At 32.9% G+C, this 18170-nt stretch overlaps 1 protein-coding gene and 1 pseudogene across 2 annotated transcripts in view; one reads left to right on the top strand and one right to left on the bottom strand.

The window, feature by feature from the left end:
- Nucleotides 1–18170, top strand: part of NYAP2 (neuronal tyrosine-phosphorylated phosphoinositide-3-kinase adaptor 2) — a 322006-nt gene that overhangs the window by 79793 nt on the left and 224043 nt on the right. The window lies entirely within an intron of this gene.
- On the bottom strand, nt 4213–5729 carry LOC141559571 (eukaryotic translation initiation factor 2 subunit 1-like; annotated as a pseudogene).

Genomic DNA, 18170 nt, shown 5'->3' with positions numbered 1-18170 from the left:
ACACGGGAAACCTCACCCGGCCCGGACACGGAAAGTGATTGATAGCTCTTTCTCGATTCTGTGGATTATTAATAATCCAGTTTCTTGCCACTCTGAAAAGGGCTGCCACAAACATTTTTGCACATCCAGGTCCCTTTCCCTTCTTTAAGATCTCTTTGGGATATAATTCCAGTAGAAACACTGCTGGATCAAAGAGTATGCACAGTTTGATAACTTTTTGAGCATAGTTTCAAATTGCTTGCCAAAATGGTTGGATCTGTTCACAGTCCCACCAGCAATGTATCATGACCCAGTTTTCCCACATCCCCTCCAACATTCATCATTATTTTTCCCTGTCATTCTAGCCAATCAGACAGGTGTGTAGTGGTATCTCAGAGTTGTCTTAATTTGTATTTCTCTGATCAATAGTTATTTTTTATTATAGCTTTTTATTTATAAGATATATGCATGGGTAATTTTTCAGCATTGGCAATTGCAAAACCTTTTGTTCCAACTTTTCCCCTCCTTCCCCCCACTCCTTTTCCCAGATGTCAGGTTGACCAATATATGTTAAATATATTAAAGTATAAGTTAAATACAATATATGTATACATGTCCAAACAGTTATTTTGCTGTACAAAAAAAAATCGGACTTTGAAATAGTATACAATTAGCCTGTGAAGGAAATAGAAAATGCAGGTGGACAAAAATAGAGAGATTGAGAATTCTATATAGTGGTTCATAGTCATCTCCCAGAGTTCTTTTGCTGGGTGTAGCTAGTTCAGTTCATTACTGTTCTATTGGAGCTGATTTGGTTCATCTCATTGTTGAAGAGGGCCACGTCCATCAGAATTTGATCAATAGTTATTTGTTTAAATGCATTTTATATAAAGTTTTGAGTTCCAAATTCTATCCCTTCCTCTCTCCCTTTCTTCTCCCTCCCTGATATGGTAATCTATCAAATATGCTAGATATGCAATTATGTAAAACATTTCCTTATCAGTCGTTTTGTACAAGAAGACTTGAATAAAAGAAAAAAAAGTAAAAAAAAAAAAAATCTTCCCCCCCCCAAATCTGTTCTCATATACCATTTTGAGAAAATAAAATAAAATAAGGTCAATTGACTTTAAAAGTGAATGGAACATATCTTCAGGCTAACTTCAACTGTCACTTACTTGTCAAGTTGAGTAAATAAACATTTAATAAGTTCTTACTATGTTCCAGATACTGTGATAAGTGTTAAGGATATAGTTACTACTCTCCATATATATATATATATATATATAAACATTAAGAAGTTCTGATCCTTGATAAATTATCAAAACTAAATGAGAATGGCTTTATTAATCACCTATACCTTATGATGAAATGCCCTCTTCATTCCTGAGTTTCGGTAGAGTATAATAAGGACATGTATTGTCTCTCCAATTAACCCCACTCAATGATATGTTTCCATTTCATTAAGCAATTAACATATTTACAATGATGTTGGATATCCTCTTATAGCCTGATGTGGAAATGGTTGCCATAAAGAATTTTGTTTTCATATTTGTTTTGTTTTATGTTTTTATTGTTATTTGTGAGTTTGAGGAATCAGTATACTTTGAAAAGAACCACAACTTCACTGTGACTATAATGAATCTTGAGGGAATACTATATTCATTATAATCAAAAAGTTAAAAACAAATAAGTTCATTTTGATAGAGCAGGACCTATAATTACACAAATTAATGTCTAAAGAGTGAAACTCATATCATTGAGTCATGATATAGCCTACGCTCATCAGATCAAGGGCTGGGCTTGGATTCAGGAAGATTTCAGTTCAAATCTTAACTCACATGCTTGCTAAACAAGTTTCTTAACTTTGGTCTTCCTCGGTTTCATCATCGGGAAAATAAGGATAAAAATAATACCTGTCCCCTGTTGTTGAGATGATATTTGTAAATTGCTTTGTAAATCTTAAATCCCTATATAAATGATGATGATGATGATGATGATGATGATGATGATGATGATGTCATTATCTCCAAATATTGTCAATTTAGTTGTCAGGATCTCTTCATAAAAAGATGTGCAGACTTCTCTTTGAAGATGGCCATATGAACTACATGCTTATTAGATAAGCTGGCTGGATGTTTGATGAATTATTTCTTACACAAATCAAATTTTGTAAATGGGGAAGAAGAATAATGTAATGTAAAATGGAATCTTGTACTGATTCATTCTAACTTAATTCAACTAAATTTGAAGTCAAACTAAATTCATTCAAACTAAATGCAACAGATGCCTTGATTTCTGTTCTCTTTGAGAATTTTCCCATTATATTTCAGGTATAGAAATCTTGATGTTCCTAGGGAAAATATTTTAATTTTAGACTTTTCTCCATTTGTTTGTTGGTTTACAATTAAATCTGAATAACCTTATGGTAATTTAGTAAGATAGTGATTTTTTAAAATATCAGGAAACTCTACAATTAATCTTTAAATTTTATGAGAATTCTTTCATATGAGTATAAGTATTCACCTGGTTAAATGAAGACAGCTGAGCTTAGAGAAAAGTTTATAAAAACAAATGCTGTATAATGCATTGAATATCCACTTAATTCAAATGGAGTCATAATCATAAAGTACAACCCTAATAAATATCCAACTTTCTTTGGTAATCCAATCCAAAATCTATGATTATTGTTGGTAGGGCAATTCCCATGCCAGTATTTTGAGATATTTAAATATTTGAAAATAGAAAATACTCAGTTTTGAAGTTGTCTTTTCTTTTTTAAATTAATTTTATAATTATATTTTGACAGTATATATGCATAGGTAATTTTTTACAACATTATCCCTTGTACTCCCTTCTGTTCCAAATTTTCCCCTCCTTCCCTCCACCCCCTCCCCTAGAAGGCAGGCATTCACATACATATTAAATATGTTATAGTATATCCTAGGTACAATATATATGTGCAGAACCGAATTTTGTTGTTGTTGTTGTTACAAAGGAAGAATTGGATTCGGAAGGTAAAAATAACCTGGGAAGACAAACAAAAAATGCAAACAGTTTACATTCATTTTCCAGTGTTCCTTCTCTGAATGTAGCTGATTCTGTCCATCATTGATCAATTGGAATTGGATTAGATCTTTTCTATGTTGAAGATATCCACTTCCATCAGAATACATCCTCATATAATATTGTTGTTGAAGTGTATAATGATCTCCTAGTTCTGCTCATTTCACTCAGCATGAGTTCATGTAAGTCTCTCCAAGCCTCTCTGTATTCCTCCTGCTGGTCATTTCTTACAGAACAATAATATTCCATAACATTCATATACCATAATTTACGCAACCGTTCTCCAATTGATGGACATCCATTCATTTTCTAGTTTCTAGCCACTACAAAAAGAGCTGCCCCAAACTTTTTGGCACATACAGGTCCCTTTCCCTACTTTTGTATTTCCTTGGGATATAAGCCCAGTAGTAGCACTGCTAGATCAAAGGGTATGCACAGTTTGATAACTTTTTGGGCATAATTCCAGATTGCTCTCCAGAATGGTTGGATTCTTTCACAACTCCACCAGCAATACATTAATGTCCCAGTTTTCCCACATCCCCTCCAACATTCATCATTATTTGTTCCTGTTATCTTAGCCAATCTGACAGGTGTGTAGTGATATCTCAGAGTTGTCTTAATTTGAATTTCTCTGATCAATAGTAATTTAGAACACTTTCATATGAGTGGAAATAGTTTCAATTTCATCATCTGAAAGTTGTCTGTTCATATCATTTGACCATTTATCAATTGGAGAATGGCTTGATTTTTTATAGAGTCAATTCTCTGTATATTTTGGAGATGAGACCTTTATCAGAAACTTTAACTGTAAAAATGTTTTCCCAATTTGTTTCTTCCCTTCTAATCTTGTTTGCATTAGTTTTGTTTGTACAAAAGCTTTTTAATTTGATATAATCAATAATGATATCTAGTTCTCCTTTGGTCACAAATTCCTTCCTCCTCTACAACTCTGAGAGGTCAACTATCCTATGTTCCTCTAATTTATTTATGATCTCGTTCTTTATGCCTAAATCATGGACCCATTTTGATCTTATCTTAGCATGTGGTGTTAAGTGTGGGTCAGTTTTGAAGTTTTCAACACTGGAAAACTTTCAAGTTTCTAAAGTATCTAAGCCAGAAAGGTGTAGTCACTAAGACTGCTCTTCCCAAAAAGTAATCTTTCCCTATGGCTTACATTTCCTCAGCATCATTATATCCATCTGCTTCAGTGTTTTCCCTCTCAAGCTTCTCCAGTTGCTTTACAAACTCACTTTCATCTGTGTCAGTGACCACACTGGACTCTGTCAGAACACTGAAGAGACCTCTGTTTTCCTAAATCTTTTTTTTACGACAGCCATAGCTGTTTTAGGGGAAAAAAAACAGGTCTTTTGTTCTCTCTAGGTTGTAGTAGTCATCACATATCATGGAGGTGCTATCAGGTTAATTTTGATGGGCATGCTTTCTGTGGAACAATTCAGACCTAATCTCAGAACTTTTTTACAGCATCAATATATTCACAACAAGCCCCTTCAATAACAGCTCAAATTTTGACAGCTTATGGTGTCAAGTACCTATTTATATTATCCATCAGTATTCACTCTTCATCTTCATTCAAATTCAGTCCATGTGGGACTTAAGGATCTGAGACTACATGTTTAAATACAGGATAGGCACTACATCCTGGACTCTTACCCTTGTCAAGAATGACTGAGGTAGTTCTCTGGTACAGACTCTCAAACTGCTCATCTTTGGTGTACTCTAACAGCTCAGAAACATGGTGAAGGATGCTAGAAACAGTTTTGTATTTGGTGAATTTATCTTCATAGATGATTGCATCTTCTGGAGAAACTTATCTTTGACAAATCAATGAATCTTTTTCCTTTGCCCACTGTAAAGCATGTCACACATTTGTTTCTGCCAATTCAAATGAGTTTGTTGAAGGAGTGGATATGTCTTCTAGGCAGTCACTAAGAAGAATCATGCCCTCAATATTTCTGTATTCCAATAAACTTCTATATGCTCCCATCTCAACAATGCATACTTTACTGTAAATCACATTTTCCATTTCAGTAAATTTGTGCTGGTAGAATCTATGTCAGTCTTGTCATTCTTATGCCCAGAGAGTGCCCACACTGCTCTCTACTTTTTGGGAGATTCCCGGAACTCTGGCTGTGCTAGACCCTTTTCACAGCTCCCACTTCTCCATGTGTTAGGAATCATAGTATCTTGAAAATCTTTAATCAGTAAGTTGGGGCAGCTAGGTGGTGAAATGAATGGAGCCCTAGTCTTGGACTCAAGATATTTATTAACTCTGTGACTCTGGTCAAGTCATTTAACCCTGTTTTCCTCAGTAATATCATCTATAAAATGAGTTGGAGAAGGAAATGGCAAATCAGTATTTATGCAAGGAAAATAGCATTATGAGGAGTCAAACATGATTGAAAAATTACTGAAGAACAAGCAATGAGCTGGTAAGGGTTGATGCCTTGGTGGCAGAAAGTAAGGTAAGGTCTACAAATAAGTGGATAAAAATAGAAATTAAGAATTTTATTCATAGCTATACCATTATATTATTTTATCATCATTTAAAATTCATCTAAAGTCTTTGATGATAGCTCTTTAATCTTTAAATTAGAGGATGATAGTAGAAAAACTCTCTGGAAACAACTAGGGCTACTATTCTATTTCATACCCTGTTTCACATCCATGTTTGCCTTTCTAGATAGCTGTTACTTCACTACTAGATAAATTCTCTTCCTGTTGCTTTTTAGATAAATTATAAGCTTTTTAACTTAGTATTTACAACATTTCAATTTGGCCCAGCCTATTATCCAAGATATAATTTCACTTGGTTCATTTTTATGCATTGTGCTGTCTAGTCTCATGGTTAGACTAAAACTATTCCCTAAACCTGGAATTTCATTTCTTGCTTTGGTACAAATATATGACTTCCTGCAGGAAGTCTTTATTGGTTCTCTGGGATGTCAATATTTTCTTTCTCCTCAAATTCCGTTATAACCATTTATCTGTTTAAATGCTATATCCCATCAAGCCCTCAGCCCCAGAAGAATATAGGCTCTTTAAGTTTGGGGACTGTTGTTGGTTTTATCTCTGTATACCCAGGATATAGCACTGTACCCTGTATCCAGTATATCAAACTTAATAAATGTTTGATGAATTGAATTATCAATGCAAATGGAAGTCAATTAATGGAAAGGTTTTTAAAAATCTGGACTTGGACTTGTTTTTTCCATTTTGACTTAGTTGAAGGTCCAAGAAAAACAATTGTGGTTCACATAAAAAGTCTGGATTAAACGAAGGGAAATCTTTCTCAATAAAGCTCTTCTTTAAGGCATACTATTTACCAAATGTCTTTACTGGGCAATTTCTTTTGGTATAAAAAGTAAAGCTATATTATATGGTAGAAGGCTACTAGATTAAGGCTAAGAAATAAAATGAGAAAATAATGACTTTTTTTTATCTTGAGCAATAGTGGGAGTGGATAAGTGAATAGCTCAGAGAATAGTGTCTAGCTGTTGTGATAGCTGTTGTGACTATGTCAGTAGAAAAATAGTTAATACACGGTAGTTTCTGGTTCTTTTCCTTGTAAGGGTCTTGAGAGGAAGGAGGGAATCAAAGGAAGACACTTGGTAAAGATGTGAATTTTTACAGCTATTCTGAAAAAAATATTTGGAATTATAACCATCAAAGTTATTAATTATTCATGTTCTTTGACTCAGCAATATCACTACCAGACTAATAGCCCTAAAATAACAAGAAACAGGTGAAGAATTTATACTTTTAAAATATGTTGATAGAAGCTCTTTTATGTGTGTGCACGTGTATGTGTATGTATAATGGCCAAGATGTGGAAAATAAGAGGATGCCCATCAATTAAGGAATGGAAGAATAAATTATGATATATGAATGGATGGAATACTATTTTGTAAGATATAATGAAGGACATGGCTTCAGAGAAAGCTGAGAAGATTCACTTGAAATGATGCAAAGAGAAATGAGCAGGCCGGGATAAGAACCAATATAATAACCACAGTTTCCATCATGTTTTATTATGCTAAGATAATGTGCACATATGTAAGACAAGCACTTAAACCTTGGACCCTTAAGTTGACTTTGGAGATGGAGGACTTGAATATGGACTACCACCATTAACAATGACTAACACTTTTTATATAGGGCTTTAAGTTTTAAGAATCACTTTACATGGGTTGTCCTATTTGATCCTTTCAGTAAGGTAGGTGCCATTATTATCCCTATTTTACAGATGAGAAAACTGAGGCTTAAACTTGTTAAGTGTATTCCTTGTGTCATATAGCTTATAAGTGTAAGAGAGAAGATTGGAAGTGAATTCTTCCTAATTCTAATTCTAGCATTCTAGACATAATACCATCTAATTTCCTTTCTCTATGCAATCATTATTTCATCCATGTAGACTTTAGTTTCCTTGTATATAAATGGAGAAGCCAAAAATTGATTTTATATAGAGTAGGACTTGTAATCCAGATGACCTAAATTGGCATCCTGCCTCAGATACTTACTGGCTATGTCATATCAGTCAAATCTCTTAGCTTGCATGATCCTCATTTTCTGTATTCCTAAAATGTGAGGCTTAGACTCAGTTATTCAAGTTTATTATGTTGTGACCCCAAAAGTCTTTTAGCTATAGATCTTTGTTTCTATAATTAAACCTTGCTCTAAAGACTAGCTATCTGGATTTTGACTTGGGTCTTAATCTTCCTGTCTTTGCCACTAAGTAACTGCAACTTTAGGCAAATCAGATATAGTCCTCACCTTCCTTCTCTATAAAATAAAGGGAATTGTACTGAATAGTCTCTAAGTTCCTTTATAGTTATAAAATTCAATTACTCTGAAAACCTTAACCTAGTTTTCCCAGGATAAATTAGCCTTGTCATAAAAACGTTCAATAAATTCTTAATTTAATTATTATGTATTATTCATGTATTATATTATTTACATATATATTATATAATTAGTTTAATCATTATTAATTTAACTTATCCTCGTTTGTTTTCTTTATATTCAATGACTTATTTTCCTGGGTCTCTGCATGGGCACTGAGAACCTTTTTATTCTTGTTGTAGAGATCTTGCAAAGACATATGAATCAAAAACAATATTATTTTAGATTTCTCTAGTATTGAACAATGTTCACATAAATACTAAGTCTCAATGCTGGGAAAAGAATTTTACTTAATTTTTTGTATGTTACTTTTAGCTTGATTATTTTTAATCCTATTATTTCTGTCAATAATAAGACCTTTTTTTCTTTTGGTGGACTTCTTAATATATCTTTATAGGGTTGAGCCAAAAAGAAAAATTAAATATTGAAAATCACAAAAAAGAGGAATTAAAACTATTATTGAAAAACCAATATTTGTTTCTTCTTTGTAGATAAAACTATAATTCTGGCATGGATTTGTCTTTTCATCAGCATTTTAGAAATTATGAAAGCTATGCTAAGGAAAACAAAGTGTAGATGAAAGGGTTTATTTCTGCTTTGGAAAAAATGACCAAACCCTATGAGGTGGAGGCAGGATAAATCAGATACATTAATCAAGAAACATTTATTAAGCATCTACCTTAAGGCATTAAGCACTGTGCAACATCTTTGGGATACAAAATGAGGCAAAAGACAGTCCTGAGTTCTTAATACAAAGGACCAAATGGATTTTATCCTTTTGCAATATTATCATCATTTGATATAAAATGGTCTCCATTACAATGTCTGATGTCACTCCTTAAGAGGATAATGAATTCTACTAGTTTTTCCAGTTTCTGCAGTAAGCAAAACTAACTAGGGGGAGGCTGCCTTTCCTTGCACTCCATGATCTAGAGGCCAAAGAAAAGTCAAAAGAAAAAAGTCAAAGAAAAGCCAGTGATCTGCCAGGAGTATCCAATTGCTTATTGGGTCAACTGAAATCCTACCCAATTTCCCTTGCCCACCCTCTTATTTGTATCTTATTTGGTGCTTTCTGATTGTTCAGTGCTACTTCTAGGAACACTAGCCCTTTAAGGACACCATGGGCAGTTAGAATCAAATTACTGAGTATTAGGGTTTCTATAGACTATAGAGATTGTAAGCAGGAACTAGTTTAGATAAACCTGCTATTATGGTGGGCCTCAAAAAACACTGGATGAATATAAGAGAGCAATCCCTTAACTACTCAGTATGATAAGTCTTTACAATGTGCTTCCTTTGATACCATATGGTGGATAAGTTTGTTTATTAATTGAGGAAAGACAGGTGGGATAAGGGGAAGAGAGGCTAGGCCCATTAACTACTTTATATTTTTGTCACCTGAAGGATGGCTGAAAATACATTGAGCAAAGTAAAAGATCAAGCCAAATAAAACAAAACACATGCAGAAACATTTTTGCATCAATATATTTCTTAACTCCTAGGTTTCAAAGTAGTCTGTTAGGGGACAGCCCTATAGATTTACAAGTGTATTCCTTATAAGGATGATAATAGACCCCTAATATGTTTTCAAATTTAGGGCCATTATAAACTAAGGGGGAAAATTATTTAATTTATGTTCCTTTGTTGTATTATTTATTTGAGTCAAAATATATCTCTTCCTTTGCTACAGATTACAGTGTAATCAAAATCAGGTGCTCCAACATCAACATCAATTAGTTAGAAACATAGATTTCAACAACACTTGATCCTAATTAGAGAAAGAAAGATTTTTTTCCCAAATATTGTTTTCCTAAATGTAAAGCACACAGAAATATGGCAGTTAATTAAACATAACACATATATGTACTATGTCAGGGTTTGGTTATGAATACTTCCAATCTCTGAGGATTTAGATTATATAAACCACAGATGTTTGGAATAGTTAGCTAGTATGTAGCAAAATTCATTTTCCCATCTTCTTTCTCTGTGTATCTTTCATCTGTCATAAAAACACTATTCTTGCAAAAAAGCAAGAAGAGGTAAAGAAGAAAGTTACAAGTTGACATAAATTCAGGTATGCTTTCTCTCACTAACAGGAGAAAAGGAATGCCTTCTTGTGCTAATTGGTCACTAATACTACTCAAAAAAACATTTTTCTTCAAAAAATACCAGATACAGATCCTTTTGAGAAAGACCATTCCTTTTTTTCCCATTTCTGGTTGGAATTTATAGGAGTCTACACAGCTTTCTTTCATTTTCATTTTGAATGATTTTCTTTGGGTAGGAAGTATAGAATCTTATTAAATTTTTTTCCAGGCTCTTTTATCTTCAGGATATCTAGAATGAGCATTTGGGGGACACTTTGGGGATAAAGAGTCTAGTTGGTTAAATAAAGTTAATGGAAAAAAAGGAAAAGAAAAATTGTTTTTCCCTTCAGCATTCATTGTAAAACACCATATTCCAAGCTTGAGGCATTAGCCCTGGTCTACTCCCCATTGTGAAACTGATTGGGAGTTATGCAAAGTTGACAGTTGAGGCTGCAGGAGATGCTCTTATAATTTTCCAATTTAAAAGGCTATGTATCAGCAAGTTCTCAGGGTGTGTATGTGTATATATGATCCATATCTGTTTTGCTATATAGTATTGCATATAAAAAACAGTGTGACAAAGTCACAAAAGTCCTGAAAATCAATCTGGACGCCCTGAAGACAAGATTTAAACTTGGTCTATATAATCATTCATATATCTTGAATCCTTTATGTTTAGGACTAAAATGAAGAATTTTCACTCTGTTCTCTGACACTAGGCATCTAGCAACAGATATGTTTCTATGCCATGTTGTGGGGGAATTTTTATGTAGTTATAAGTGGTTGGTTTTCAGATTTAAAGCAATGTTGCCATTCTCCTCACCTCCCCATCCTGCAATGACTACTACATTATTACTGCTTTCTCTCTGAAATTAGTAGATACTAATCCAGTACCTATTTATTATCAACCACTCACAAGATATCCATTTTTTTCTAGTTCTGGAGTGGTGGGGTATAGTTTGATAAGTGATGGATTCATGAACTTAATTGGAATTGGTGCTCCCTCCACCAATACAAATAATAAATCCTTCAAAGTAGCTCATTTGCACATCAATAAAACAATTGTACTTTTTGCCCTCAAAGAATTTAGTCTGGCTTCAGCAATGACATGTCATCATACATGAAATAATTAAAGAATAGTAAAAGATAGTATAAAATATTAAATTGTCTGATTATTCATCCCTTCTTTGTAGAAGTGAAGGCCAAAGTTGTGGAATGTCACATGTAAGAAAGCATTAAAGTATTGATTGATTTTGCTGAATTATTTTTTCCCTAAATTACAATGAATGGATTACTGGACAAGGAAAGGGATATATATTCAGAAATTCATTGGATATGAAAGCAAAATAAATCAATATTATGTTTTAAATACAATTTTCAACAAATGGAGTACACACTTAGACCCATAGAAGCTGAGAGGATGCATAGCTAATTGTAAACTAATGTCATCAAACAAGAGTGGGTAAAAGATCATTGATTCTTTTTTATTATTATAACTTTTTTTGACAGTACACCTGCATGGGTAATTTTTTACAACATTATCCCTTATACTCACTTCTGTTCTGACCTCTCCCTTCCCTTCCTCTACCCCCTTCCCTAGATGGCAGGAAATCTTACACATGTTAAAAATGTTATAGTAAATCCTAGATACAATATATGTGTGCAGAACTGAACAGTTCTCTTGTTGCACAGGAAGAATTGGATTCAGAAGGTAAAAATAACCTGGGAAGAAAAACAAAAATGCAAACAGTTTACACTCACTTCCCAGTGTTCCTTCTCTGGGTGTAGCTGATTCTGTCCATCATTGATCAATTGGAACTGAATTAGATTTTCTCTTTGTCAAAGATATCCACTTCCATCAGAATACATCCTCATACAGTATTGTTGTTGCAGTATATAATTATGTCCTGGTTCTGCTCATTTCATTCAGCATCAGTTCATATAAGTCTTTCCAATCTTTTCTGCAATCATCCTGCTGGTCATTTCTTACAGAACAATAATATTCCATAACATTCATATACCACAATTTACCCAACCATTCTCCAATTGATGGGCATCCATTCATTTTCTAGTTTCTAGCCACTACAAAAAGGCTGCCAGAAACATTTTGGCACATACAGTTCCCTTCTTTAGTATCTCTTTGGGATATAAACCCATTAGTAACACTGCTGGATCAAAGGGTATGCACAGTTTGATAACTTTTTGGGCATAATTCCAAATTGCTCTCCAGAATGGTTGGATTTGTTCACAACTCCACCAACAATGCATCAGTATCGCAGTTTTCCCCCATTTCCTCCAATATTCATCATTATTTTTTCCTGTCATCTTAACCAATCTGACAGGTGTGAGTGGCTTAATTTGCATTTCTCTGATCAATAGTGATTTGGAACACACTTTCATATGAGTGGAAATTGTTTTAATTTCATCATCTGAAAATTATTTATATCCTTTGAAGGTCATTGGGTCTTAACTGTACCTTGAAGGATAGGTGAGATTTTATGAAACAAACATAAGTAAGAGACCAGTATAAGTAGAAAATACACCAAAAATAATAACTAAATGATTGTCAACTAATAACCAAAAAGTAGAGTTGCATGATATATAATGTGAACATGAAGATTGGCCTGATTAGAGAAGAGGATTTAAATTCAATTCTGTTCAATTCAATCAATTCAATTTTACAGACATTTATTAAACACTTAATCATACCTTGTGCTACAATCGGGATTAAAAAAAAAAAAAAAAAAAAACTAAAAAAGAAACCCAACTCCTAATTCAGGAAGTTTGCAATCAGAGAAACAATGTGGATAGCTTTAAGGAGAATTTGGGAGAAGACAATGGAAAATCTTGAGAGTCAGTTTGAGGAATTTAATCTTGATGTGTTTAGGGGGAGGGAGGAAGATTTGGATTCAAATCAAATAAATGAAAGATGGTTAGGTAAACTCCTAAATGAAGCTTCATTATGTTATGGGAGCTCCTCAAAGGCTGTGCCCAGTGAGCACAAAGTCTGTTGGTTCTAGTAAGCTAGTAAATAGGTTTCATAATGCTATATAACATCTCAAAACATCATTGAGAACTCAACAAAAAAAATTTGAACTGGAACTGAATTAGTATTTCATGTAGAACTTTGTCTACAATGACTTAGAAATAACATTGAGAAATAGACATGTGAACTAACGTTTTAATGGATGTTGTAATACTAAATAATTATAATCTTGAATTTTTTGTGAACAAACATTTTCAAAATATAGAGTTTTAACAGAACATACTAAAATCTGGGTGATGAGGGAGAGAAGAATTGTGAAAATTCTATCCTCATTATCCAATTTACTACTGAAGTTTTTTTTGAAGACATTTTTGGTGAATAGATAGGAGAGAGCTCATATTCCACTATTTTTAATCAATTGTAAAAAGCAGTTATTTTGTCCACTTGCAAAATAGTAAAGATGTGACTAAACAGACATCTGAGGAGCATGTAAGAAGGACAGAAATATAGAAAAATGACAAATGTTTGAAAAAATCATTTTGACAATTATTTCTCCTTCCCTAAAGGATGTTAGTATTATACTTGGACTCTGATATTAGAATTCCAGATGTGTTCATAGAATGGGTAAGAATGGTTATAGAGATGTGAAAAGTAGCCATATTGGACGAAGTCTATAAAAAGGTCATCAGTTTTAGAGGCCATAGAGTTTTGAGAGCATTGATAAACAAATATGCAAGATATCCAAGAAAAAGAAAGAGACCAAAGGACAGGGGGAAAGTTAAATCACTCTTCCTTAGTGGGGGAAAAAGCAAATGGAAAGACTTCCAATAAATCCTTTCTCCTGCTTACACACAATCTTTTCAAATCATCTTTATACATGAATTGAGAAAATCCCAAATGAGAGTATTAAAGGGGAAAAAAGCAGTCCTTTACAAGCAATGCTTAATCATAGATCATAGATTTGACATTTCAAAATTAACTAAAAATATAGAAAACAAAATATCTTATTGTGATTATAGCTACTTGATTGTAAAAAAAATTTTAAAAAGTTGCTTTGCAGGATTTTTAAACAAATTACTTTATTTACTTTACTCATCAAAATCATTCAAGATTGTTTGAAAGATATTAAAAATAACTATAACTCTGTTGAATAGTGCTCAGAGAACAGACATTATTAAGTGCTGTATAGAATAGAAATATGTAATCTCTGATTATTTAGTTTTACCATTGTGAGAAAGAAATTCAGCTTCAGGACATGTAGAAGGGGTTTTACCTTTGACTTCTGAGATCTTTTGATGTTCCTTATTAAGAATGACATTATACTGATCTCATTAAGCCCCAGAATATTTCATAGCTTCCTGGAAGAGATCTATAATCACTAAAAGGAGTGTGTGTGTGTGTGTGTGTGTGTGTGTGTGTGTAGTGTGTGTGTGCATATATATGTGAATATGTTTAAAGATAATGTGAATATGTTTACAGATATCTGGAGAGAGAGAGAGAGAGAGAGAGAGAGAGAGAGAGAGAGAGAGAGAGAGAGAGAGAGAGAGAGAGAGAGAGAGAGAGAGAGAGAGAGAGAGAGAGAAGGAGGGAATCAACAACATGTACCCAAAATTGAAGAAAAGAAGAGTGGCCTAGATGTTTTTTGAAAATTGTAAAGCTCCTTTAATAACCCTGAATTTTCTGTGAAAGCAAAGGCCCATATTTTCAATGCTAATATGCCATTAATCTGTATGATAGAGAAATATGGAATAAATTTGTCTCTGAGGGATGAAAATATCTTATAGATGACAATAATAGATGTCTTATAGAGGCACATGTTAGATCTGAGAAAGATGAAATATAGAAGCGAGGAGGACCTTCAAAGAAAAGGAGTTATAAGAGACAATCTCAAGAGATTGTATGTTAAAATAATACTATAGATAGATAGATAGATAGATAGATAGATAGATAGATAGATAGATAGATAGAAAGATGAGAGAGAGAGATAGAATGATACTATATATTTGACACAACTATAAAATTCCAATGGAACCCTTATAATGCAAATATAGGATATATATTTTTCTATAAATTTCTGCAAGAAAAAAAAAACAAAACAAGAAATGAGAAAGTTATATAATATCATCAAAAGCTGGTGAGACCTCTATCGGTTAAATAAACTTGTGGCAAACTTAGAGAAAAACAAACAAAAGCTACAAAAATCAGGCATATATGGATATAATTTGTAGAAACTCAAAAATCAATTATATCACAGATTTGTAATATTCAGGCTAGCTTTCTGGAGGTCCTCCAGACAGGCCTTGGTGTCAGCAGGATAGTCACCACGTGAACAGTTAGGATTAGAGTCTAAAGTCTTTATTCTCAGGCTGTCTCCTTCATAGTCTGTGTTTGTTACAGTCTGATATAGTCTTGATCTTATTGGAGGAGTTCAGGAGGCAGGAGAACCACCAGGAGGCTGGTCAAAGATGGAATGTCTCTTTTCCAGTCCTTCTAGCCCTTATATGCCTTAGTATAATTGCATCATTACAGAACACTGAGTATATGTGAATTAGAGAACCATTACATTACCATACTAAGTACTAAGTGTATGTGAACATCATCTTATTATGCTTGTTTCAAGTATACTTGTCCAGAGTTCCTACCCTCTACACAGATCCATTTGAAGTTTGAGGTATAGTATAGTCCATTGAACATTAAACAAAAAAGAATAATAATATAATAATGACTTATTCCAGAATAATTTCTATCTAAATTTCTTAAAAAAAAGATAGAATCAAATAATTATTGTTATTATTGTTTACTTTATTTAAATATTCATAAATTAAATTATTTTTAAAAATCATAAACACAAAACAAAAAGAAATTAGCTGAGGGAAAGTAAAGTGTTCCACTGAAACTCCTAGAATATAAAGATTTGATTTAATAGTAATTTGTAATAATTGAAGAAGTTACGTAATATGGGAATTGTTCTTATGATATACTTATTGATTATTGTAAACATTTTGATGCTATTTGGCATTCATGGACTTATTCATGAACTATCAATACATTAAATGAATCAAGTTTATTTGATGATCACATGGAAAACTGATTTTTATATATCAAACACTTTGTCAACAGAGAAATGTCAAGAATGATTGATATAAATATAAAGGTTATGTTCCTTTCCCATCCTAGTTGTCAACCAATCAATCAAATGACTTGTTATAAATTTAAATATGCAAAAAGATGGCGTGTGCCCTCTGATCTCTTTGTTAATATGAAGTGTGAGTTTCTTCCATTGAGTCAAAAAAGAATATTGTGATTGATTGAGAGGAGTCATTTTACTTAATTAGTATTTTCATTAATAATCTAATACCAGAAGAATACAAACCAATGATGAAGAATTCAGTTCTACAACTAAAAATTCCAATAGAAACCAAGCTCCACAAAGAGAATTTTTCACATTGGAAGAAGAGTTCTTCCCTCCCTTCATTTTCCAAAGCATCATAAACATGCCATCAGAAGAAAGGGACTAATAGGATATATAGCATTCAATCAGAATTAGAGAGAGATATAAAAGAGACAAATGGGGATAAACACATTCATGGCCAGATTTAGGAAGCTATGTATCCAAGAAAGAATTCTGCTACATGGATTGTTATCCATTTCCCTTCACATTGTGGAAAATATGGTTTTGAACATCAGGAAAGAACTGATCCTTGAAGCCATGGAAAGCCATACTTAAGGAAAACTTCATAAGAATTATGTAAACAGACCAAAATACTCCTTTTACTGGTATTTTCAATGTATTCCTTTGCCACATCTTCCCAATTGTGTATTGCTTTATGGCAAATTTTCCTACCTTATATCTTTAGTATGTGTCTTTTCTAAAAATAATTATAATAACAATTAACTCCCACAGATAGTCATTGAGCATCATACTAGATGTAGACTATATACGAAGGTAGTGAAACAATTACAATATTTTAAAAATCCTAACAATTAAAGCTACACAAAAGTGAAATTGGCTATCTCAGAATGTAAAGGGTAGTACCTCAGTGAAGGTCTTCACTCAAAAAGTATATGTCCATTTCATAAGCATGTTATAAAAAGAATTGTTTTTCAAATATGGGTTGGGCTACACAATCACTAAAGTCACATCCAAGTTTGAGATTCTGTGTTTCTGAAAAAGGACAGAAATATCACACAGATTTCACATCAAAAGCATTTTTAAAATGTATAATTTAAGAATTAGGTTTTCCATAAATTCATTGTATTGATTTCTGTACAGAAACATTTGGAATCAATTTAGTTTTAAAATTCCAGCCTAATTGCTGCCATAACTTAAGGACAACTTAAATTTTAAGCCTCCAAATTTTAGCTAGGAAAAATGAGGATAAAAGAAAACAAGCTTCATAAGATTTAGTGAGATATAGGAATAAGCTGGGTTATTTTACTACTATTGGGATATCACATAAGAATAATGCTCTCTTTTCCAACTCAGGTCAGCATCTTTGCATTTTAGCAGCTTCGTTACCTAAGGTCCACCTTCTTTTTTTATTTTTTTAAATTTTATAATTATTAATTGTTTTTGACAGTACATATGCATGAGTAAATTTTTTACAACATTATCCCTTGTATTCATTTTTCCAAATTTTCCTCTCCTTCTCTCTACTCACTCCCATAGATGACAGGCAATCCCATACATTTTACATGTGTTACAGTATAACCTAGATATAATATATGTGTGTAAATCCAATTTTCTTGTTGCACATTAAGTATTGGATTCTGAAGGTATAAGTAACCTGGGTAGATAGACAGTAGTGCTAATATTTTACATTCACTTCCCAGTGTTCCTTCTCTGGGTGTAGTTGTTTCTGTCCATCATTGATCAACTGGAAGTGAGTTGGCTTTTCTTTATGTTGAAGATATCCACTTCCATCAGAATACATCTTCATACAGCATTGTTGTTGCAGTGTACAGCAATCTTCTGGTTCTGCTCATTTCACTCAGCATCAGTTAATGTAAGTCTCTCCAAACCTTTCTAAATTCATTCTGCTGGTCATTTCTTATAGAGCAATAATATTCCATAACATTCATATACCATAATTTACCCAACCATTCTCCAATTGATGGACATCCATTCATCTTCC

This window comes from Sminthopsis crassicaudata, chromosome 3, assembly GCF_048593235.1.
Source record: "Sminthopsis crassicaudata isolate SCR6 chromosome 3, ASM4859323v1, whole genome shotgun sequence".
Taxonomy (NCBI): domain Eukaryota; kingdom Metazoa; phylum Chordata; class Mammalia; order Dasyuromorphia; family Dasyuridae; genus Sminthopsis; species Sminthopsis crassicaudata.
The sequence above is the reverse complement of the archived record's forward strand: the minus strand, read 5'-3'. Positions and strand labels throughout refer to the sequence as shown.